This window comes from Lepisma saccharinum, chromosome 5 (genome assembly GCF_977018435.1).
Source record: "Lepisma saccharinum chromosome 5, izLepSacc3.1, whole genome shotgun sequence".
Taxonomy (NCBI): Eukaryota; Metazoa; Arthropoda; class Insecta; order Zygentoma; family Lepismatidae; genus Lepisma; species Lepisma saccharinum.
In genome coordinates, this window is record NC_139233.1 from 87,326,456 (window position 1) to 87,347,123 (window position 20,668).

Sequence of the window (20,668 nt, forward strand, 5' to 3'; positions counted from 1 at the left end):
TCATCTCATCATTTCACCCATTCTTCATATCCATATTTCACGTTTTTCACCATTCCATCACGTCATTCCTCTCCATATCTTTGACCTCCCTCTAAGAAACTTATGTAGGGAGGTCATTTTCATCTCATCATTTCACTCATTCTTCACATCCATATCTCACGTTTTCACCATTCCATCACGTCATTCATCTCCATATCTTTGACCTCCCTATAACTAAGGGTCCTGCTAGAGGAGACAACCTCGATAAAAAAAACCCTATCCCAAGGTGTGAGTTGCACGTGCCGATGGGACAGTGTTGGCTGCAGGGGTAGGTGCAGTCGCGAACGTGGCCTCGGGGATTTCGGTTTGGTCCTCGAGTAGCCTCCATTTTTGGGGGTAGGCCTTCCTCGGCATAGAGGGCATGTCGAGGCGACAATTTATGGACCCTCCACAATAAATATTTTTGTATATGGGTACAAAAACAACTCAAACGGGGGGAAACCCCCAAAACGAGCGCGGCCTTCGAGCCCGCTTCAGTTAGTGGAAAAGACAAGTAACGTGCCACGTTACCTTGTTATCAGTATTGTTGAGAAGACCGATAGTAACGATGTTTCTGCAACAACAAAGAAACACGGAGCTGCTACATTGAAGGACTTGTCACCATTCCTTATCAAGAAACAGCTAGACTACGCCGCTGGTTCCGATGTTCCAGAAATAAAGAAGCTGAGAAACGGGAGTCTACTTATCCAGACCAGCTCAGATCGCCAGACCAACAACCTTTTAAAGTTACGATCTTTGGGCCACTTCACTGTTAATGTTGAACCCCATCGTCAACTTAACAGTAGTAAAGGTGTGATTCGCCACTGGGATCTGCTAAATGCTGAGGAGGAAGAGATCCTTGAAGCACTCTCAGACCAACATGTCACCGCAGTGCAGCGAATCAAGACGCGAAAATCCGGAGAACTTGTGCCAACTGCTTCGATTATACTAACATTCCAAACGACCACTCTCCCAGATATTGTACGGGCTGGATATTTGAGACTCAAAGTCCGGCCGTACATCCCTAACCCGATGCGGTGTTTCAAATGCCAGCACTTTGGGCACACTCAGCCTTCCTGCAAGGCCACTACCGCCCTTTGTGGTAAGTGTAGTCTGCCTGATCATGGGACCGAACCTTGTTCTTCTGGTCCCAAATGCATTAATTGCCAAGGCGAGCACCCAGTCTGGCATCGTGACTGCCCCTCTTTCCAGCAAGAGAAGAGAATCAGAGAGTTGGTCGTTATAGAGAAGATCTCTGCTGGCGAAGCAAAACAACGTCTCCGCGAAAGTATACGCACCACTTTACCTGTGCCATTCGCTACAGTTGCTGCAGCTGCTCTTACCCGCCGCAGTGTGGGTGTACAAACCAGCGACGTGTCCACTCAAACTACAACGCTTCCCGTAGAGGGTCGCCCTGCTTCGAGGAAACCAGCAACCACGCCTCGCTCCACAGAGAAGAAGACGAAGCAGGTCTACAGAAAAGAATACTTTCTGAAATCCAGTAGCTCTCCAGTCAGGGTGGCATCGACCACCCTGAAACTTAAAGCGCAGCTGAAAGCTGCCCGGCGGGCGCTCAAAGTACCCGCCCCCACTGCCCCTTCTTCATCCCCTTCGCCCTCTGTGTCCTTACCCGAGGACATGATACAGGACGAAGCCGCGGATGAAGAATTTATCAAGGTGACAGGGCCTAGAAACAGAGTACGCCTTAAAAGGTAACTATAATACTTCCAGCTATGGCTTATTGTCTCCAATGGAACCTTAACGGTTTCCGTACACATCTCGAGGAACTGCAAATCTTAATATCTGAATTTGACCCTGCCATCATATGTCTCCAAGAGACACATTTTCGTCCAAATGAATCAGTGATTCTAAACGGATACACGCTTTACCGCACCGACAAGCTTCCTGAGGGTCGTCGTGCACACGGTGGTGTTGCAATCGGTGTTAGAGATACCATCCACTCTACACCAATCTTTCTCACCACCCCCCTCCAAGCTGTCGCCGTGCGGGTCCATTTACCACAGCCAATATCTGTGTGCTGTGTCTACATCACAAGGGAGGAGCGATTCTCTCTTGAGGACCTCCTTTGTATATTCGAACAACTTCCGTCTCCTGTAGTTCTTTTGGGCGATTTTAATTCTTACCATCGTTTGTGGGGCTCCGTTCGTACAGAACCCCGGGGTCAAATTGTAGATCAATTCCGTGAGGCATCAGGTTTAACGTTGCTGAATGATGGAACTCCCACATATTTCAGTCCTTCCTCTGGCACATATTCTGCGTTGGACTTGTCCTTCTGCAGTCCCAGCCTTGCTCCTACCACATCTTGGAGCGTTCATCCTGATCTCTGTGGGAGTGATCACTTCCCTCTCATTCTTACCTTCGAACATCTTCAGCAATCACGTGAACAACACCCTCACTGGCATCTCAGTCGGGCCGACGGGGAAGCCTTCGAGCGTGCAGTGGACCTTGAAGTCGATCTTGCGTCGACTTTACCACCAATCGACGCCTTAGATGTCTTTGTGTCAGGAGTGCATGATGCTGCACGCACCTCCATTCCACATCCCAGTGGACCTGCGAGGCGACGCCCAGTCCCCTGGTGGACTGCGGAGATCGGTGCAGCCATCAAGGACCGCAATCATGCTCTCGATCGATTTAATAGGAACCACACTGCCGCAAACCTCGAGCAGTTCCGCATTAAACGTGCCCGTGCCCGTCAGCTCATTCGAGCCAGTAAGAAGGCGTGCTGGGTCCAATACGTGTCTTCTCTGACGAAGCAGGCTTCGTCGAAAGCCGTTTGGACCAAAGTACGTCGCATCCAGGGGGGTGCATCTACTCCTCTGAGCGCTCTGGAGCACGATGGGACGTTGTACACAGATTCTGGAGACATAGCTAATATCTTGGCCACGCAGTTTTCTGGTGCGTCTAGCTCTGTAAATTATGAACCACGTTTCCGCCGTGAGAAGGACCGTCAGGAACGACGCCCTCTCGTTTTTCGAAGTCATAACACCGAGCCATACAACTCTCCATTCACTGAACGGGAGTTCGATCAGGCACTTCGAGATTCTAAGAACACAGCTCCTGGAGTGGACAAGATCCACTATGAGATGCTTCGTCATCTGTCCATTGGAGCAAGAAATTTCCTTTTGGCGGTATTCAACAGGCTTTGGTTGGAGGACTCTTTCCCCACTTCCTGGAAAGAAGCTATTATTGTTCCCATCCTGAAACCAGGTAAACAACGCACCGCAGCCTCGAGTTACAGGCCTATTGCCTTAACTAGCTGTGTGTGCAAGTTGATGGAACGCATGATCAACAAGCGTCTCACCTGGTTTTTGGAGGAAAACTCATTGATAAGTAATTTTCAATGTGGTTTTCGCTCCAACCGTTCCACACTGGACCATCTGGTTCAGCTGGAAACACACATTCAGGATGCATTCCTCAACAAGGAAAATTTAGTTGCAGTTTTCTTTGACCTCCAAAAAGCATATGACACAACGTGGCGTTTTGGCATCCTAAAGCAGCTCCATTATTGGGGCGTCCGTGGCCATATGGCGTACTTTATTAAAAACTTTTTATCAGATCGTTTTTTCCGCGTACGTGTTGGGAACTCCTTTTCGGATGTTCACGAACAAGAGAACGGTGTCCCGCAGGGCAGCGTATTAAGTGTGACTCTGTTTGCCATAGCAGTGAACAGTGTTATGGCAAGCATTGTTGCCCCTGTACATGGTCTTCTGTATGTAGACGACCTCACGATCTTTTGTCGCTCACGGAATCTCGCGTCAGCTTCTCGTCAACTCCAACTGACGATAAACCGTTTGGTTGAGTGGTCCTCCCAAACAGGTTTCACCTTCTCATCCGAGAAATCCGTGTGTGTTCACTTTTGTCGTCAGCGTACATGTCATTTAGATCCTGACCTGTACATGGGGAAATCTCCCCTGTGCTTCGTAAATGAGGTCTGCTTCCTGGGCCTCATTTTCGATAAGAAATTAAAATGGCTACCTCACCTTCGCCAGTTAAAGTTCTCTTGTCTTCGAGTTCTCAACCTTCTACGTGTTTTATCTCATACTTCTTGGGGTGCTGACAGGACGGTACTGCTTCGCCTGTACCGTGCACTCATCAGGTCGAAGCTTGATTATGGATGTGTTGTGTATTCTTCTGCCCGCCCATCTAGACTTCGCATCCTAGACACCGTCCACCATGCTGGTATACGTTTGTGCTCTGGTGCGTTTCGTACGAGTCCAGTCGCTAGTATGTACGTAGAGGCATCTGAGCCGTCGCTGTCTCTGCGAAGACAGCGGCTGGTAGTGAACTACTTCCTTTATCTTCGCTCGATGCCTTCACATCCTTCATTTAACACCATCTCAGACGAGAGTAGGCTGGCAAGGTATCGGCTCCACCCAAGTGCCACTAGACCACTTGGTGTTCGTGCAGACGAGATCCTGTCAGCACTTGGTGTTGACAGTGATCTTCCTGGCGTCTCTCCACTCATTCCGCCTCTCCCTACCTGGGAGTTTCCTGCACCTTCTATCGATTTTTCCCTGACTGCCCTTCCAAAGACAGAAACACCAATGGTTGTATACCAGCAACGGTATTTAGAACTTCGTGCGAAGCACCCCAATTTTAATGTGTTTTATACGGATGGGTCCAAGACAGTCGAATCAGTTGGTTGCGCCTTCGTCCTACACTCTCAAAGTTCCAGTTTCGCGCTACATCCTGCCTGTTCCATCTTTACGGCAGAGTTGTACGCCATTCTAAAGGCACTGGACTTTGCAGACGTGAATGGGCTGAAGAAAGTCCTTGTGTGCTGCGATTCGACCAGCGTGTTGCAATCTCTGGATTCGCCGTATTCCCGGCATCCAGTAGCGCAACGCATATTCAGACGGCTTGTGTCCTTATCTGCCAGCACAGATGTACACTTCTGTTGGGTCCCTAGCCACGTGGGCATCCAGGGGAACGAAGCAGCTGATGCTGCCGCCAAGTCTGCTGATGCAGATGGCGACGTTCTCGTCCACCTTTTGCCAGCTAGCGACCTGCAGAATGTGTTCCGTTGTTGCCTTCTTGACACTTGGCAGACCGAGTGGGATGTGGAAACGGGAAACAAGCTTCACTCTGTTAAGCCCACCATAGGTGCTTGGCGTTCGTCGTCTCGTCCCTCTCGGCGAGAAGACGTTATTCTTACCCGCATGCGTATAGGACACAGCCGTCTCACGCATGGTCACCTACTGCAAGGGCTGGACCCTCCGTTGTGTCGTGCTTGTAATGTTATTTTAAGCATCCGACACATTCTCGTTGAATGTGTCGATCTTGCTTACCTCCGGCAGACTTTTAACTTTTCCGGCTGTTTGTCATCCCTCTTGGGTGATGACAGCAGTATTTTATCACGTGTTTTTAGTTTTTTGCGAAGAGCTGGACTCTTCCACCGTCTGTAAGGAGGTTTTTAGTTTGTTCTGACTTTTAATGTGTCGTGTTTGTCTCGTGCAGGTCTCTTTACAACCTTGCACTTTTAGTTTTTCCCAAGGGGCTATCTACACCCCTTTTTTAAATCTCAGTCAGAATTTTAGATAAGGGGACATTTCCCCGTATACACAGAAGGGTGCGAAATGGCCTTAAGTGCCGACGCACCCATTAATTTTAACTCAATCAATCAATCAAACTAGGAATGGTACCGAGATGAGACAAATATATCACCACTCAAACTTTCACGACGTATATATGTCATTAAAGCAAAATCTTTTCTTAAAGTTTTTCTGCTTTACATTTTGTTCGACGCTGCGAAACATTTCATCCTGAATTGATGAAAGCGGGCAGCACAGGCTCGCAATTGTCACTAATGGATTAACTTTTCAATTACAATTAACAAAATAAACGACTTATTTGGAATATGAACAAGATATACGCTTTGTATGTCTGAATAAGAGACACTAATTTAAATTTATTTTAAGTAAATTCTTCAAATGTGATACCAAAGTTTCGAACGAGATCGTCTCAGACATCAAGTATCGTCTCGTTTTGATTTAGCAGAGATTTATTTCAGTCTCTTCTCCAAATTTGAGACTTTTCTTGTCTCAGTACCATCTCTACTTTCAAAAAATCTCTTAATATAATTAAGTACAGTTTTCCAAACACCCTCTGACAAAGTTATAAAAATAATCGGTGAGGTATATTGTACCCCGAAATTGGTCTGTCGTGTCGCATCTCGAAAACAAGACTAGGCAGGAATTCGTTTCGGAAAATTCCATTTGAAAAATTCAAAGTGAAAGAAGGTCAGTCCTATGCTCTTCTGATGCAGGTTTATATCTTCGAATTGACGCGATCACTTGTTTACAAAACATGTACCCCCCTTATACGAAGGGAATTCGTCTGCAGCGTGATTTTCTGAAAGTAAACTTTAACTCATTCTATCGTTCCACACACATTTTGAATAATTTTCATCTCCTTATAAAGATTTCCAAACACACAGATCAATTAACTAAATAGTGGCAAGCACAATGTAGTACATGTAGAATAAGTCTACAACGGCTTGAATTCCAGTGGTAAGGAAAATAATGCTTACAACTTATATTTTTTGTATTGAGCAATTAGAAAATACTAGCTTCTTTTAACAGTAGCATCTTGTAGGTGGGGGGGTACAAAGGGTACAACTAGAATCCTCGATTTTGGGGGGTGCAGTTCCCCCTTCAAAAATTTAGGGGGTGCAATGTACCCCTGTATCCCCCGTTCCTGCGCCACTGTTCTTATGGGTTTGATTCTATGTTAAGAAGGATTACGTCAGCCCTTGTGATTGTACGTGTGGTACTGTAATGTTGTTTGTGTACTTTATAAAATTTGTGTTAAACTAAAAAAAATTGCAGTACAAACTTACATTAGAAATAATGTAACTAAACTTCATTCAATGAAAAAGACCCCCTGCTATGTGTTTTCTTCCCGCTGGCTGCGACATTTGCTCACCAGATGACGTAATGCGCTGGAAGGGACGAAAGTCGTCCGCCGGATGAGCCAACCTACTACTCTTAGAACCATGGGACAGGGTATACCTTAAATGTTCGTTCATCGTTGCATGGTTGCCACATCTACTTATGGCTGGCAAAGTCCTTCAAAGGCGGAACAGCGGTCGATTTTAAGTATCCCTCTAACACTGTGAATCAGGGGTGCTTAGGATGACATCAAGGTTACATGGAAGAAACCCCTCGAACTTCCGTGTTTCCGTCAATCATAAACAGACTCAGATAAGAAACTTGGCAACATCTTTTTTTCTGGTAGTTTCTCGAATATTCACAAGTGACGTAAAGTACCACAAAGCATAAGAGAAACGCTACAAACTTCCCAATTCTAGGTAGAAAAGTGTTCTTCGACGTATCTTTTCTCAAAATCTGGGAACGTCTTTCCTCCTTCACGTTCATAAAAACTGAACATCCTTCTTTTTCCGTCTTTAATAAAGTCTACACGGCGACACCAGTGGCGGATTAAAGACGTTTTCTCGGAGGGTACGGGCATCCATTACGGCGCCCCCGCCCCCGAACTTTCGGCGCCCAGCACACTTCCCTCACTAACTACAGTCCTAATATATGTCATAAAATCACTGTCGTAACTAAAACGTTCGTGACCCAGGCATGTGTAATGTTTTCTTTAAAGACATAAAATGCATGATAAATGCATTTCGAATATATATATATATATATATATATATATATATATATATATATATATATATATTGCATGTAACATATACCGTGCGTCCAATTCCTTGCGAGACCGAGAGATCGGGAGAAGAGTTGAGGGCGGCGCTAGCGGAGATGCCGACATTTTCGACCAGTAACTTGGAACTTGGTAACAGTAAGGAAGGAGGAAGCATTGCGAGCAAGAAAATTTTACAAAATGTATTTTTATTTGAATAAAATTTCAAACCGTAAGAGGTAATTGTCTCTCTGTGTCCCCCTGAAGGTGCCCTTGTCCGTCGATATTTGCCCCCCCCCTTACAATGATTTTTTTCTAGATTGGCGGGCAATGTCTCCTTACACCCCCTGCTGTTGCGCCACTGATGTAACATGTAGCGACGTGAAATATAAAATACACACGCAACATAAGTAACCGAAATTATATACATTTTCTCTCAAAAGTGCAGTCTCCCTTTCTTCATGCATTTTAGACAAAATCAATAAAGAAAAGTCATACGTCTCTCTCTGGTAAATTACAGTGCGTTACAGGAAACATAATACATTGCGAGAGAAGCGAGAAAGAAAATCTTTAGATGCATTTTCTTGCAAACTGAAAATAACATTGATTTAATAAAGCGCAAATAATTCCACAGGGCGTCATGGCATTCTCTCTTTTACATTTTTTTTCATTTAGATTGTTTGGCACCCAGGGCTGACTCCCGCCGCTCCCTAGCAACGGTTCTGAACTTGATGAGACTAAGAAAAGTAGGGATTGCGAGCAAAGCGAGCATGAACATTTTGCGAAATGTATTTTCATTTGCATAAAATTTGAAACCAGGGGGGTAATTCCCCCTGCAGGTTCCCTTGGCCGTCAATGTTTGCCCCCCTAGAATTGATTTCCGTTCAAGGTTGGGAAGGTGCAATGCCATCTGCCTCCCCTGTGGTTACGCCACTGTGTAGCACACCAATCATTCTAAGTTGTTTAACTTCAATAAAATAAAGTCTAATAGATTTCTCAAAAATCAAAAGACATTGATTTTTGATTCCAATAGATGTAACTGTCGGGAACAGTTACAAACAGACAATAAGAGCACTGCTGTGTTACCTTCCATGGTTCATAATTCTTAACTATTGGGCAGCTCATAAAATGCCATAATGTTTGACACATTTCGTTCCAACTTTGAGAATTTTTCAATAAAAAAAAAAAAATTAATAAAAAAAACCTTGTAAAAGGCGCAGAAGAGTGATCGCCCCCTCAAGCCTTTAATTCACCCTTGCAGCAAGAAGATTGATAGTTGTATTTCGCCTAATTTTTTTCCTTGTCACCCTAGTAGCGCTGGGGTATATGTCCTGTTCTGTCTCCCTGGCTATGGCCTTTCCACAGTGACTGTGCATGAAAATATGAGTGACGAGGCAGAGGTAGCGGGAATATTTTCTAGATCCTCTGTGAAGGGGTGGTCACCTCACCCCTCTTCGCCTCCTATCTGTCGTCTCCCTCTAATCTTTTGTCGGCTACGGCTACCATCTTTCATCACACCCATCCTTCTAAATTCTTATCCTTGTTCGCCCCCTGTCTCTCGTCGCCCCCTTATCTTTCGTCGCCCCTATCTTTGTTCGCCCCCTGATCATTCGTCGCCTTCTATCTTTCGTCGCCCCTATCTTTCGTCATTCTTATCTTTGTTCGCCCCCTGTCTCTCGTCGCCCCTATTTTAGCCACTCGTTACACTCGCCGTTAAGCTTCCTGCTCCCCATAATGGTAGTTTTTCGTAAAATACCACAATATTTGCCATATTGAAGGAATAAATTGAGATACTTAAGGGTCTGTCGCCCCTCCGTCCCCCCTTTTCCACTCTTGCATGTTTCTTACTACGTGTCATATATTCCATTCCAACTGTGTATATTATTCATCAATATGTGAAAAAATAAAGTAGGTCCTTGGTGAAAGTCGCCCACGACGCCCCGCCCCCTTCGCCTCCCTTTAATCTGCCCTTGGACGACACACATAACTGCTAACGTTCAACGTGCACGTTCAACAATAGTCAAATGCACTTCGTAGAAAATAGGACTGTGCACGATTCACGTCACAAAACGACACCTTCATGTTAGTTGTCGTAAACGTCTCTCTTAGGGGCCTCCTCGATGGCGCAGTGGTAGCGTCGTTGCCTTGTAATCAAGGGGGCCCGAGTTCGATACCAGGTGGAGGCACATAGTGGTTCGGATCCCACTTTAAACTGTAGGTCCAGTCCCGATTAGACTTACTGTGCATAAAGTGGACTTAAAACACCAAATCAATTAATCAATCGAAAACTTCTCGTTTCCTCGTAGTGGGGCAAACTTGAAGAAACTTCATCGCCGAACCATCTTGTCCATATCACTCACGTAACATACAAGCTACTCCCAGCTCATTCGATGACGAGGAAGTTCTCTGCTCGAAGTAGATCAGTCGCTGTGGTTGCCGAGAGAAGGTCTGTTGTCCTAGCCAGACGAAATGAATCGTGGGCCTCACTTATTGCACAACAGTTGAGCAACCTTGTGTTCTGACGTCCCGGGAGAAAGCTTTTTAATTTTAGGCTAGATGCCTATGTTGTCAGGTTAGGCTGGCTAGGTTTAGTTCTCTTAGCCTAAATAATAATTTTTCAGTAGTGTTGCCCACGGGACGAGACGGGACAGGCTTTTAAAAATTCGAGACGAGACGAGATTGACCATGTGTCATGAGACAAACGAATATTTTCGAGACGAGACAGCATTTCCACGAGACGAGACAGGCCAAAGTCTCGTCTCGTGGGCAACACTATATTTATGCTAATGGAACCTAGCCTAACAGGCCTAACCTAATCTCGTAGGCATTCTTCGTCTGACGTCAGAACACAAGGTAGCAAAACTGTTGTGCGGAGAGGAAGACCTAAGCCGCTTCTATAGTTGCCAGTGGCGTGAAGTCTTCTAAAGTGTTGTTACCGACCATCAGTACGACAATTATGTCTGTTAGACGTTCTCCTCCCGCCCACCAGATGCCATCGATCTAGATTTTTGTACATTTCGTTGTTCAATTGTTCAATTGTTCTTGCATTTTAGTCCAATCAGGCACTTTCTTGCATAAATCTGATCGTTGCACACGACACGAATCACAAACAAAGCTCTACCACCACGAACCTCGCGTCGCCACGCTCCAACAACCTTCACCCATCAGGTACTCACCGGATAGTTGTTGAGCCACTTGATGCAAGGGCATCGTCGGGAAAATTCCCGCCTGAAATCATCCAACCCCAGAATTGAACCCGTGCGGACATCAAGGCCGGCGCTAGTCATTTTGCCGCCCTGGGCGGTGGCGGTAGATGCCGCTCTCTTTCGAACGCCCTCCCCCCTCTCATTATTCAGCAACGGGAAATTAAATATCAATATATACCTTAGTAAAACAACTATAAAATAAATAATGATACTTGTTACACTATTTCAATACTATTAAGCACAAAAGGATATCTCGCTCCACCACAGTTAAACTTTAAAAAATCTTTGAAGGGCGGTGGCTACCTGTGCTAACCACATATTCAAACTGTAACGGTTCTTTTACTGATCGGTGGTTAGTAACGCTGACCACAAATGCAGTTCCTAAATACACCACTAGATAGTAGATGCTTACACTTGGCTGTTACATTTGAGCTTTGGGAAGAACGAATCATTTCTTACACGGTTCAGCGCTTGCAATCAAGGTGTATGTTTCCGTGAACATAACTATCTCCTTGAAGTGATCGTGGGAACTTTTTGTACGTAATGGAGCTGTACTTCTCACACGTAAATGTTTGTGATGTGACTAAATATGTGTTGTGACAGTAATTTCTTGTAATATTTGTGGTTAGCAACACTAACCACCGCGCACAGGCGACCGTGTTATCTCGACAACATGTCGTCGAGAAATCTGTGTAAGGAAATCATAGAAACCCTTGTTTTTGACGAACTGCCGTCTGGCTAAGATAGTGAATTGAGTTGTTTTGATGATTCCGATGATGATCCTACATTTGAACCAAGTGATGGCATCTTGCAGGAACTTACTGAAAGCAGTAGTGAGTCAGAAATTGAGTGAGGTGCTAAAAATCATTGTCAGCAGGCTGGTGATATTTCAACAATTGCAGGACCGTCTACTAGTACTTCGCCGGCATTGCAGTTGCAAACCAGGTTAGTAAACAAAGTTGACAATTCCCACCCTGCAGTTCTACAAATAAAACCTTGTTCAATTACAAAGCTTCCTCCGACATGGAGCCGGTCAGCCCGTGTTGGAAATGTGCCTGCATTCACAGAACTCTCAGGAGTTTCCACACACGTCCGTTCAATGGCAGATCCTACACCATACAAAATATTTACTGAATTCTTTAGTGATGATGTTGTGGAACATATTGCATTTCAAACTAATTTGTATGCAACTCAAAAGGGAAAACCATTTACGCCTACAGATAAAGAAGAAGTGAGAGTTTTCCTTGGAATAAACTTAACAGTTGGGCTGAAAAGTTCGTAGGCTGACTCATAGATGGCGTTACTAGAATTAAATCCATGTGATTTTTACTTAGTACTAACCTTCAAAAGATACGTGTATAAATTTCACAACTGCCGGATAATTAGTTCGTGAGATATAGCATTGTGGGTGAAGCAGCTTTTGTTATTGTAAAAAAATGTATAAAAAAGAATTTCGTGTGTTAATAAAGCATTGCTTTTTGGCGAAAAAAAATACTGTTGAAGCCAAGGCTTGGCTTGATAAACATTATTCGGACTCTGCACCAGGAAAATCAACCGTTGAGAAGTGGGTTGCTAAATTTAAACGAGGCGAAATGAGCAACGAAGACGATGGACGCAGTGGACGCCCCAAAGAGGCTGTTACCGACGAAAACATCAAAAAAGTCCACAAAATAATTTTAAATGATCGTAAAGTGAAGTTGATCGAGATAGCTGAGACTTTAAAAATATCAAAGGAACGTGTTGGACATATTGTGCATGAATATTTGAACATGCGAAAGCTGTGTGCAAAATGTTTGCCGCACGTGCTCACAATCGATCAAAAGCAACAACGTTTTGATGATTCGGAGCAATGTTTAGCGATATTCAACCGTAATAAACACGAATTTTTCCGTCGATATATTACAATGGATGAAACATGGCTCCATAACTACACTCCAGAGTCCAATCGACAGTCAGCCGAGTGGACTGCACGTGATGAACCGAATCCAAAGCGTGGAAAGACGCAACAGTCGGCTGGCAAGGTTATGGCATCAGTATTCTGGGATGCGCATGGTATTATATTCATCGATTACCTCAAAAAGGGCCAGACCATCAACAGCGATTATTACATAGCGTTGTTGGAGCGTTTAAAGGATGAAATCACGAAAAAACGGCCCCATTTGAAGAAGAAAAAAGTGCTGTTTCATCAAGACAATGCACCGTGTCACAAATCAATGAAAACGATGGCAAAATTATATGAATTAGACTACGAATTGCTTCCCCATCCACCATATTCTCCAGATCTGGCCCCAGTGACTTTTGCCTGTTTGCAGACCTTAAAAGAATGCTCGCTGGAAAGAAATTTAGCACTGATGAAGAGGTAATCGCCGAAACTGAGGCCTATTTTGAGGCTAAAGAGAAATCGTACTATAAAAATGGCATCGAAAAATTGTATGACCGCTATAGTCGTTGTATCGCCCTCAAAGGCAACTATATTGAATAATAAAATCGAATTTTGTCCAAAAAAAATTTTTTTACTATGTTAACCTACGAACTTTTCAGCCCAACTGTTATTTATGGGTATGAAGAAACTACCCAGCTACAGAGACTGTTGGTCTTCATCGCCAGATTTCCATGATACTTATATATCAGGACTAATGACTGTGAAGAGGTTCAGTTTCCTGCTAAGTCATTTTCATCTAAATGACAATTCACTTATGCCTGGAAAAGGTGAACCTAGCTACGACAAGTTATATAAAATCAGACCTTTTCTCAACACAATTTCACAAAATATTGCCCATTGTTATCATCCTCATCAAAAAATGGCAATCGATGAATCAATGGTAAAGTTCAAGGGAAGAAGCTCCATGAAGCAGTATATGAGAGACAAACCTATCAAAAGAGGATATAAAGTGTGGGATCAGTCATCCTACACTGTCAAATTTCAAGTATACACTGGCAGATCTGGAGTCAAGACTGAAATGAGATTGGGCGCTCGAGTTGTAAGCGATTTATGCCAGGAATTCTATGGTAAAAACCACATAGTATTCATGGACAATTTCTTTACTTCTCATGACCTCTTTGTGCTTTTGAAGTCTCAGAATACTTATGCAGTAGGTACTATTAATCCAAATAGAAAACATTTGCCTAAGTTGAAGGAGGAAAAGAAGATGCAGCAAGGTGAATATGATTACCAAGTTAGTAATCACGGGGTGGCAGTTTATAAATGGAAGTACAAGAGAGCGGTGAACTTGATTTCAACAGCTCATGATCCAAGGGAAGTCATAAGTGTTTCCAGGCGCCAAAAGATGGTTCTGTGTCCCAGATTCCATCCCCAGAAGTTCTTCAAGATTACAACAAATATATGAATTTTGTTGACAATTTTGATCGTCTTAAAGGGGACTATGGGTGTGACCGGAAGAGCACAAAGTGGTGGCATAGGTTGTTCTTGATCTGTGCGTGGTGAATGCCTTTATCATTCACAAGGAAATGGACATGGAACAACTGACCAACAAGGACTTCCGTAGATCTGTGTACGAAGAACTGTTGTCAAAGGTTATTGTAAAGAATGCAAATGGAGACAGTTTGAGAGGTTTGAAGAGGAAGAGTGTTGCAATCAGTAATCACAAACCTAAAGTAGATAAACAAATTAAACTGGAGGGAAATGCACATCAACCAGTGCATGGTACGTCAAGACGATGCGCAATATGCAGCACACGTGCAACACCAGTCAGAACAATTTGGACATGCAGAGCCAATGTACCTCTTTGCCTAAGGAAGGGCAAAAATTGCTTTCACGTGTTTCACTCTAATGTGCCATAGCAATGTAAATGTGTGTAGTAAGTGGGCGGTGGTTAACACAGGTAACCACATTGTAATTGTTATGTCATATGTTTCACGCAAAGTAATGTATCACAAAACATGTAATACTGCAGTTGAGTACGTATTTCAAGATAAAATACATTTTATATAAACATTACATACCATTGTGCACTACAAATGTAAATGTGTGTATTAAGTGGGCTGTGGTTAGCACAGGTAACCCAGTGTAATTGTTAATAACTATGAAAATAATATAAAAAATTAAAAAGTCCAAAGAGAACATTTCATTGTCTCCCCAGTGCCTTTCATGTAATCAATGTCCCAAATGAATATCTTGAAAAAAAAATTCCTGCCCCTCAAAGAGTTAAACGTATCTTGAATGTAACAAGTATTAGGAGAGAAATGAAGGCTTGACTTCATATGTTTTCCGTTGTAGGTTTGTGATACATGATTGGATTTTTAAAAGAAGTACATGCAATATTCTCGGATCTCCCGCGTGGGTGATCTATCTTAATTCTTTCCTGCGTTATCCCCATAAAGCAGCTCTTTGGTTCACCCAGCCTCAAATTAATGGGTACCTGGAGGCAAACGTGGGAGGTAAAGGCGGCCCGAGAGCGGTGCTGACCACATCACCTCCAAAATTGCCGAGATCGACAATGTGTGTGGCCCTACCCCCACATCCCCTAAATGTGCCTTCATGACATGGTGCTATATGCACAGGGAACTTGACCTTTACCTTCGCATGTAATATTATTGGTAAAAGTCTGATATAGTGAAAACACATTTCATTCGTTTATTTCCGAATTATTTACATTTGTACTTACCTTATAGGCGTAGCGGAACATTTTTCAACTTGGTATTATGTTTTTATCACTGAAAAAGGCGTAATTTTTCACATTACAAGTATTTATTGGTCGTTGCTAATTCGCTTTTGTTACACACAATATGGCAGGCAAATCTTGACTCACGATGTCTATCGTCAGCTGATATGCAGTGTTTCCAAACTTATGAACCGAACAATGCCGCACAAACTATTAACAAAAGGTTTTAAGCGAAAATTGATCCACAAACCATTGACGGAAGGTTAGGTTAGGTTCAGTTAGGTTAGGCAAACATAGAAAATTAAATTGAAAAAAAAAAACAAGCTGTTTCACTTTCACTTCACTTAAATGCACTGCATGCTACCGGCTTGCTTAAAAAATTCATGCACTCTTCTCTCTAGTGGAAAATTTCTTCCTTCACGATTCCATGTTCAATTGAAAAATCTCGTGGGTCTTCAATATCCGGGAACATTTTCACAATGCAACCTTCACACGTCATCTTGTACAACTACCGCGTGGTTGCTACACTAACAAGGGGTTACATAATGAACGCACGGAACATTTGATTCACGTAGTCGACAGTAATGGAGGCACGAGCTATCGTGCAACGGAGATACATTAATGTCGAAAAGTACATTATTTACAGGCCGAATAAGTTGCACGAATGGAAAAAACACTATTCCGAGCTTCCAAAAGTCCACAGGAACTTAATTCCGTAAGTACGTAGTTTCCCTTTTTTTCTCCTGTAAATTTGAAGAAATGTGTTTTCACTATATCAGACTGTTACCATATTATTTTTCGTATAAAGCTATCTTGCATAAAATGGAAACAAGCTTGTTTCAGACATGATTGGCCGAAGATAGAATTTTTATTATTAAGAAAACAGTGTTCGACACTTTCCACGGTTACCGACAAAGTTTAAAAAATTCTAAGTTCTACACTCACATTAGGTGCAAAATCATGACTCTTTATCAGTTTAAGGTCTCTTTTGGTGTAATTGTGTTATTATAGGCGAAAGCTCTTTTAGTTCATCATTTAATTCAGTAGCCTTCAAGTGTTAACATTACGGCAAGTTTTCTACACTTTTCAGACAAAAGATCAGATGGCATGTCTTTATGCTTACTAATATCATAAACTGCTCAAATCTTCCTCTTAGAGCTAAAATAATCGTCTAGGACCTGGTCATAAAAATTATCTTTGTACCTTTTTTTCGGATCTTCAAAGTTTCGTCATACTGAATCTGCTTCTTCTTTCGATTTCGACCCTGTACACTGTTGCCTATCTTTGGATCATCTATATCTAAATTCGAAGCCAATTCTTTCTCATCAACCGGAAATCACAGGTCGCCGCACCCCGATCATGAGTGGAGGGAAGGAGGCCCTGCCAGGCTGCCAAGTGATGTCTAAGAAACTTTGAAATTTTTCATCACTCCTGCTTTTTGTCAAAGCGCTGATATATTTCCAAGAAATATAACAGCATCTTACACATCGCAGATTTTGAAGACATTTGCTCATTACATTACGTGGAATAAAAAGTCATACCAGGTAACTATTGAGCACAGGAACGTAAAGGCGCACAACTGGTTTGCAATACACTGAGCCTCATGTGCGACCATTTGGACAATTTTATTGTCGTCAATTATTTGAAGGAGGGCATCATAGACCTCTCCTACTTGATATCTCAACGGAGGTAAGGCATCGAATCTGCTTGCTCCCTTGCCCCTTGCCCCTCAGTGGTTTAAAAGTAAGACTACTGATAGATTCCTTCAAAACGGTGGGTTGGCCATATATTAACTGCCAAGTTATATAATATAATATTAGATTATAATTTTCAAGTTTTCAGTAGGCATATCATTTTCTTCTCTTCAAATTTTGCCGCCCTGAAAATTTGCCGCTCTGGGCGGTGGCACGGTTCGCCCCCCACCCCTTTCCGCCTGTCCTGGCGCACATTTATGTATAAACTTTCAGATTTATGTACAATTCGCACAAACAGTTGAACAAGTTCGAAAGTGTACCAGGATCAAATTTTGTCATCTCCCAAAAGCGAACTGTATTGTGAACAGTGTCAACCATTCTTGTAACGTCACTCTGCACTCCTATTCATATGGAGTGGCACATTTTATTAGGTTGGGCAGTTGAAGCTTGTACCACTTTATCTGAACAGGAATGTACATAATTTTAGCATTTGACCAAAACATTTGAAACTGTCAGAAACCTGCACTTGCTGACTCGGAACTGTTATCGCCTAGCATTCAAGTGATATCAGGTTCGATTCCCGGTAGAACCATATTACGCAGCTTTTCGGATGCCTTTTAAAATTGGCCTCCCCCGTGCGCAGTGGTTGCGTGGTCGCCTTCTAATCAAGGGGTCCCGAGTTTGATTCGCGGTGAAGGCACATTGTGGTTCGGGTCCCACTTTAAACTGTAGGTCCAGACCCGATAAGCCTTACTGTGCAAACACCAAATCAAACAACCAATATCAACCAAATCCTTTCAAAGTTATAGGTCAAGTTGCAATTAACCTATCTGACAATTAAGTAGACCAAAACTTTGACAAAAAAAGAACTATTCGTTACCTCAGTTGCCTAGCTGAGTGGTCGAATCCTGATCTCGATACCGAATGTTCCGCGTGTGATTCCTGAGCTGGGCAAGGATGTTTCTTTGTCAGTGTCCTTCCATCAATTAAATTTCATCACCCTCAATCCTCGTCTTCGCGATTAGGCAAAATGGCGGAAGAGCAACTTAAAATAAGAGACATATAAAATCAAGGAGCACAAATGAGTGACAATTTAAGCCAGAGTTTTTGGTCAATTTAATTGCATTTTATGGTGCCTTTTTAAGTAACAATTTTAGTGCCTTTTAAAATGTAAGAGTGCCTTTTTAAGTGCCTTTTTTTAGTGCCTATTTGACTGACTATAGGTTTTTAGTGCCTATAAATCCCGACGGAAAATTTATTATATAAATAATTATTCATGTCTGTAGATTAATTTATATTCTGAAAATGAACAGTATGTTAACAATCACTAACATTATAATCAATCAAAGAGTGTAGTCATTTCAATGGGACACCCCGTATTTCCATATAAGTGCCTGACTGTTACAGAAACTCTCCCAACGAAAACAACAAAAATATTTTTTTAATGCACACCCTGTACTCACATTTTCATCTTATACAGTGCAAACTTACTTTTCTCGAAAAGCGGGGTGCGTTGTCTTTTTATCTGCGTTTGAGGGTGTCGAAGAAGGTCGAAACGCATGTGCACGCGGGAAAGTGTGGGAGATGTGAAGGTAGATGGCGCTGTTATTACGTGAAATTCAAATTTTCAGTAATTTTGGCAGTTTGATGGTATTGGAAAAGTCGGTACTAAAAACCGAATCACACGGAACTGGATTTCCAGTAAGACTTCCCAATTTGGCGCTGGACTATTTAGCTGGCTGGAAATGATGACTGCCAGGCTGGCTGCTGGACTGGTTTTGACGACTAGGCTGTGTTCTGATTGCAACTGGCTTGCTAGAAAATCTGAGCAAAATTTTTGACATTTGAAGATAATCTGAGTTTGGGAAATTTTTTTGTCTGTTGTCTCCGAGTAGGTATTTATTATTTTTGTAGGCTGCTAGATGAAAGATTTGGTTTGGTTTGATTTGCTTTATTTTACTTCGCTTTTTGTGCCACTTTTGGCTAATTTGCGACGATGGGCATGAATGATGATATGATGAAATTGATGAATAGACACAAACATCCATGACCAGGCCAGGATTCGAATCCGAGACCCCTGGCATTATAGCGCGATGTGCTAACCACTCCACCACGGGGCCGGCTCTAGATGATTCATGTTCATTAATATCTTAGGAATTTAGCCAAAGTGATTATCATATTTTCTTTCGAGCAAATTTGTAGCCCATACTTTTTTTAAAAAAAAATTATTTGAATTTTGATTTTTAATAACAGCAGTAGGTATTCTCCTACGACGTACTTCAAATAGCTTTGTCTCCTCTGCGCAATGCCTTGTGGGAACAAAAGTGTGGTAAAACAAGCAGATGAGCCAATACCGAACTGGAAAATCCAGCAGGAGATATAGCCACCTGTGACAAAGGCACAAGTAGAACCGTCCTTTGCTCCTAGGTGTCTCTCAACGTCAGCCTTCTTGCAGTTGGCGAGAAGGATAAAATTGAGTACTACTGTCCGAATTCCCTTTCCACGTACTTCTCACAGGAACCGGAGACAGTCTTCCTGAGCAAGTGCAACGTTACCCAGGCGATCCGGCAGCAACTCCGGAACCTCGCGGTACCAGTGTGCAGCAGTGGAAACCGTTTAGCACCCCCAAACGAGGAACCCATCCAGAAGTACAAGCCTCCAAGACGCTGGATTACAGGGGCTCGCCACAACCCCCGGCAATGAATGTTGTGCTAAAGTTCCACTTTTAGCTTCTTACAGAGACGTGCGCCGGGTGGAGTCGAACGTCCTGGAAATTGAAATCCGTCATTTCAAGTTACAAACGAGCAGAGAGCTTATTATTTTTATTGTTAATAAGATATATAAAGTTCAGTTAGTTAGTATTTGAACAGAATAACCAAAGTGAAAACTGCGTTAGATCGAAAATTCAGAATAAAATGCAGGAACCAGATTATATTTATTTATTTTACCTAACGTTTCAGACTGAATGACCATTTTATACTGAAACATTGAAACACTAACAACAATAATAACAACAAAAAATATAGTACAAGATGGCACAAGAATAAATCAAAATTATGCATACTTCGTTAACCATTTTCTAAAACTTTGCTCTGGCAAGAATATGCCCGGATTTGGAGACAGATTAGTTGAGCGAGGAAGACTGTAGAATTCTATCAGTTGATCCAAAGATAAATGGTTCCGCCATTGTAACTATTCCATAGAAAATTTTCCCCTCTAACTTTTAAAGATGCCTATTTTTTGCACGAAGAGTGTAAAAGTTAATAACAAAATATAATAACTATGCATTTGAGTACATTAACTGTGTGAGTGTGAAGTGTAAAACTAGGTATTCACTCATCATCTGGTCTACTCATCCCCCTATAATTTGCGTAAAAATCCATTATTTTTATTGGTGTATGATACATATTATTGCATAATAATAATAACACAGGCCTGCGATGAAAAAAATACAAGG